Below are 6000 nucleotides of genomic sequence, written 5' to 3'. Positions count from 1 at the left end.
GAGAGCCATGGTAATTCTGTTGTCAGCGACAGGCCGTGCATGTGGCAGCAGGACTCGGCTCTGGCCCACAAAGCTAAGCGGACACAAGAATGGCTGAAAAGCAATGCTTTTTGCGTTCGTACCCTTCTCCTCTTGGCCTCCCTCATCATCGGATTTGAACCCGTTGGACTACTTTGTCTGGTCCTACGTGGAAAACATGACCAACCCCTCCTCCCATAACACCAAGCAGACTCTCATCACTTTCATCAATGAGAAATTCAGTGAGATAGAAGCAGCACAGATCCAAAATGCCTGTTCTCGGTTTCGTAGCCGCATTGAGCGAGTTTTTGTGGCAGACGGCGGCTACAATGAATAGATATCTGCTCTATATCCTAATAAAGATATTTGATTTTATTTTATCAAAAAATATTATCAAATAAGTTTGTAGTTGTTGTTTTTTGAAGCGGCAGATTTTGTCCACTCACCCTGTATAAATGTAATAATAAAGTCCTGTGCAATTATGTATTGATACATAAAAAAACATTATAATTTAAACACACTGGCTCAGAGTCAAAGAATATCTCTAATAGACTAAGGCTTTTAAAATATTGTGCTAAGTTTTGTATTTGTGAAAATGTTTAGGTGAATCCTGTATCTATAGGTCTATTGGGTTAAATTTGGATGAGTTTATAAGTCAATCCATCGCCGGATAATTGACCTAAAAGCAAAAAATGTTATAAGTGTTCTGGTATGCTCTTCATTTTGTATTTCGTTTACTTATGTTTATTAAAAAGGTAAACAAATGGAAGTGAAATTTTAGAAGATATGCAAATAAAAAATGTTGAACTTAGATAAATATGATACATGTAAAAAAGGTTTTAAGAAATATATTTGTAATATGATCGATTTTTAGATATAAATACATAATACAATTGAATATATATATATATAGGTTAAAATGTAATATTGGAATTCGAGGTATGTAACATCGATTTTATAAGTATCAGACACAAGTAGATATCTTTGAATTGTGGGATATAACCATAGATTCAAAGAAAATGAAGCGCCCTTATATTAAAAAAAGAAAGATAATAATATGCAAGTAATCACTCGCACAATTTGTAAAATCTTTAGCTACTTTTTATTAAATTAGCTGCGAGGAGCCATGAGATGAAGGAAATCACCACAAAGGTATCGATATAGGCGGGATTTAAAGCGATGTCAATCCTTGATTCTACTTCGAATCCAACACATAACTTACACATAAAACTCCACAACAAATCCTCAGGTTTACTTATTGTCTTTCAAATTTGTACAGGCAAGCACGTTAGCCATAGACGGGAACAGATGGTAGTCACTTGTTACCAGGGCCGGACTGTAGGATGGATGCATAAAAGCTTCCCCTCAGATCTCCTGGAGCTTCTGGCACGTCATCAAATATGTGTGAGGCCTGGCGTTGTCTTGATATATCGATATAGAGGATTTATAACGACGATTCTTCTCCCACTTGAGATTATTTTTGTGTCCAACCATCTGCAAATGTTTCTAAACAGTTTTATGATCGATGTTCAGAGCTTCCTCTGATCTCCTGGCTTCTGATCAAATATGCCTATGACACGATTCTTCTCCCACTCATATGTTTCTACGGTTTTATGATCAATCTGGGCGATATTTTTCTTGCTTTTATTAACATTTTCGACGACAAGCCTACCAGTGCTTGTTGTATCATTCACTTCCCCTACACAAGATCGAATTTTTTTTCGATCCAATGTTGTACAATAGGAACGGAAAGAGTAGACATTACAAATTTTCTTGGTCGCTTGCGAGGCGTTTTTCTATTTCAGGTTGTAAAAATGAAAACTAGGCTAAATTTATTCATATAAAACCTCCATACTGGGGCACAATAATTCACTACGGAAACGATCAAGTGGTAAACTGGTTCGATTTCCGGTCGCTCCAAGAGAAGGAAGTATAAAGATATATAATGACTTCAGGGAATTTTGCCAGATCAAATGGATTCATTGTAATAATAGATTATATTTACTTATTTGATACATAAAAAATGTCCTGCCGGTATTTAAAAGTAATAGAAACCGGAGATGAAAGTGGTACTATTGAAAATTTGAATAATTCTTGGAAGGAGAGCAACTTATCTGTCCTGACGTTTTATTTGATTAGCTGCAAGCAGCCGTGGGAGAAAGGAAATAAACATGAATCCTACTCTTTATATTTCAAGGATATCCTGAGCGGTGATTTCAATCTAAGTAAATTAATTCCCTTTTAAATTCATCCCCGGACGTTTCATTCCCACTTTCAAGGGGGATATTTAGTGACGGCATACGCTTTATGTTTCTAAACTAGTTGGTCGTTTTTCTGTAAGGCTATACTTAGACGTACTTGAAGAATGATTATTCTTGTAGGTTTCAATACAGAGCTGAACGTGAGCAGAGGTAGTTTAAGTGATTTTGGTGAAGGGATTGATGGGCACGAGCAACTTGCTCATTGTGTACAAAGATGTAAATTGTGAAAGAAGAAAGAGAAAAAGGGATAACGGAATGAAGAATTGTTTTTTCCAAGGAAATAACATCCACGAATCGGGATTCCATTACTTCAAATTAAATATTTGAAATTATTAAATATTATTTTAATGTTCCTTTAATTGGTTAGATGGAGTTGCACTGATAATATACTGAGTATAAGTAAACATTATAGTATTACAATTACTCCATCTTAGCCTAGGAATCTTTTGGTGGAATCCATATATATATAAAGTATATTTCATTCTCTAGGAATCACCGGGGCGCAAACGTACACACATCGAGCTCAAGAGAACAACTCCCGAACGTGGTGTACATGAACTATGGCAATTCCAAATTTCTAACATTTTTTTCCCAAAAAAGCTAATTTCTTATGTTTTTTCCTGAACATTTAATTTTCTGGAAAAAAATTTTAAATTTTTTTCAAAATTTAGTATTTTCAATTTAATTTTTGCAAAAAATTTTCTAAAAAATTTGATTTTTGGAATTAAAAGGAAAATATATTAGTTTTCTATGTATAGCTATATATTTTTGAAAAAAATTAAATGTTTGGAATTAATTTTTTTTTAAGATATGGATTTATAATTTTTTTTCCAAATTCATGAATTTTTTTCCCGAAAAAGTTAATTTCTTTAGTTTTTTCCCAAAAAACTTGATTTTCTAAAAATATCTATATATTTTTGTAATTTTTTTTTCAAACATAATATTTTCAATTTAATTTTTGCAAAATTTTTTTCAAAAAATTTGATTTTTGAAATTAATAGGAAATAAATTAGTTTTCTATGAATAATCATGGATTAAAATAATTAAAAAAAGTGACTATTTGAAATTATTATATTTTTTTTTTTTAAATATGGATTTTTGATTGTTTTTTGTTCAAAAATTTTTAATTTTTTGTTGTTATTTTTTTTTAAACAATTGCAAAAACCAAGTACCCTTCCCTTAAATATAATCTTGGAGTCGCACCTGAATTATCAAAGTGTAATTAACTAATTTTATTATTTGTTAAATTATAATCAGAGAAAAATGGATGTATTTGCAAATTTGTGAATTAAAGCAGAATCCAATGATTATACGACAATACAACTGTGTCACACATCACAATAGACTCTGTTTGTTTGAATTGGAACCACGTGTCCATTGGTGGGGGTTTCGGACAGGATATACACTGTATTAGCCTGTCGGACAGAACAATTTGTCTGTCACGGACGGTTGAACAAGTGTTATGCATAGCCCTGTAATCTTAAATATAACCTTGCTAGGTCGAATATTATTTTTAATATTGTTTGCAAATAACATTGAGCTGTTGATTAACAAACTGAGTGATCGACATAAATAAAGAATATATTTCAACAAATAAATAAATAGATAAATCGAACTTTGAACACTCTGCAAAATTATAGTGTCAAAAGAGTTTAATTGCACACTAATTTTTTAATAAGATCTTGAAATGTATGGAGCATGTATCATTTGTCAAAAATATAAATTCACACAAAAAAGGGGCAATAAATTGTCTTTATGATGAAGAATATTTTATATATTTATTTTAGTATGTTTCTATTGGCTTATATAATGTGATTTTATGAGAATTGAATACAAACAAATTTAATTACATATGGATGATCCATTGAATTACATTTGGTATGAATAAAAATAACAAATACATAAATTACTTTCATGTGTTTGATTTATTCACATCAAACTACTGATTTCCGGTGATTCATTCACTCTGTAAGCTGTATAGTTACACTTTGGACTACGAGAGATATGTAGTCAATGTTAGAATTGGGATTTTAATCCAAGAAGTTTGAAACTAACTAAGAGGCAATGGGAATTTTTAGTCATTAAAAAAATACAAATGGCTAAAAACCTTTAAATGTTATCATTTCTAAAAATTTTAAAAGAGGAAGTTTTTTTCTTTCTTCGAACAAAAATGCTTTTTCAGTATAGCATTTATAAAAAAATTGTCTTAAATTTTTCAAAAAAGCACATCATTCTCGAGATAATTTATTTTCTTGAACTCAATGTGCGTATGAATAAAATATACTTTATTTATAAGACTTTAAAGACAATTCCCAGGTTCGACGGAGTAATTGTAATTCGATAATGTTACCCTGCAGCCATCAAGGCCATACATGCAGCTGGAAAAAGTGGCACCTAGATCGCCAAGTACATCGGGAACCACGTGAAGAAAATTTATCAGGTCATCAGATCCCTCAAGGTCAATTTCGACAAGAAAAAGTGTAATATGGACGGGAGAAGACATCAAGCAAGAAGGCACACATTCATTCAGGCTTTCAAGGACAATATTAGCAGGAGCTGGAGCGCTATTTTGGAGGGATCAAAGGTCAAGGAGGCGTGTGTTAAGGTCAAGAAGAGTATTGGGAAGTTGATGGTTGCAAATGGAGACCACTTCGTGTAGTTTTTGGAGGAAAAGGACTTACTTTTTGTCGATATAATAGAAAACATTCTAGAAAATGGCTGATATCAAATAAAGTTGAATCAAATCACAAATAAGTGAGTTAAAAGCGCCTAAGTTGGAATTGTATAAGATGTTGGAATCCTTTTGCCTTTATCTTTCAGAAATATTGAAAGCAACAAAAGGAGGCTTTTAATAAAATTGTTTTTGGTTTTGTTGATTTTCACATTTGTAGGAATCTGAAGAATTTGCAAATGGGATCTTAAATTTTTTTTACTATATTGATTTGTAAAAATATTTAATAAATGAGTCCTTCTTATAAAAAAAAGTATATTTCCTTTGTAATTTTTCTTAACATAAAAATAGATTACATATTATGAAATTAACTAATTAATATCATACAACGAATTTTGTAGAAAAAACATTTAGTAACTTACTAATTCCAATTAAATATTATTTGTACTAAATCAATATATAGATTTTGTCTTGGAATATTCATTGTAGGAAACATTGACCCCTCAGAGGATTCAGAGATTTATTTGATCACAATTTTTTGAGGTACAACTCCGCTACTGAGAAATACATTTTAAATTCTACAATAGTGGGTTTCATAGAATTTTAAATACTCTGGAGCACGGATGTCCAAACTTTAATATAATAGGACGCAATTCCGCTTGGAATATTTTCATGGACCACAAAACTGATTAAATCACACTTCATGGAAATGGCTGAATAAAACAAAACTATTACATACATACATAATTAAATTTTCATGAAACTTCCTTTTTTTATAGGAAATCGAAAAAAAATAAATAAAAAGTTCTTTTATTTTCTCATTAACCTTTTTTTTTGTTTAATAATTTTTCAAAAGCTTAAAGAAAAAAAAATGAGATGACGTCAAATATTTGTCCCTCACTGTTTGTACGTATTCGCGTTCTACGCGTTTTGATGATATTCTGACGACAATTCTACTAAAAAGTATTACTTGAAGTGGGCTTGAGTAGTCGGTCGAACCTAAACAGTAAACCGGCCGCACTTAAACATTAAACGGGCTACAATGAAGGC

The sequence above is a fragment of the Lepeophtheirus salmonis genome, chromosome Z, assembly GCF_016086655.4.
Source record: "Lepeophtheirus salmonis chromosome Z, UVic_Lsal_1.4, whole genome shotgun sequence".
In the NCBI taxonomy this organism is placed as follows: Eukaryota; Metazoa; Arthropoda; class Copepoda; order Siphonostomatoida; family Caligidae; genus Lepeophtheirus; species Lepeophtheirus salmonis.
The sequence above is the reverse complement of the archived record's forward strand: the minus strand, read 5'-3'. Positions refer to the sequence as shown.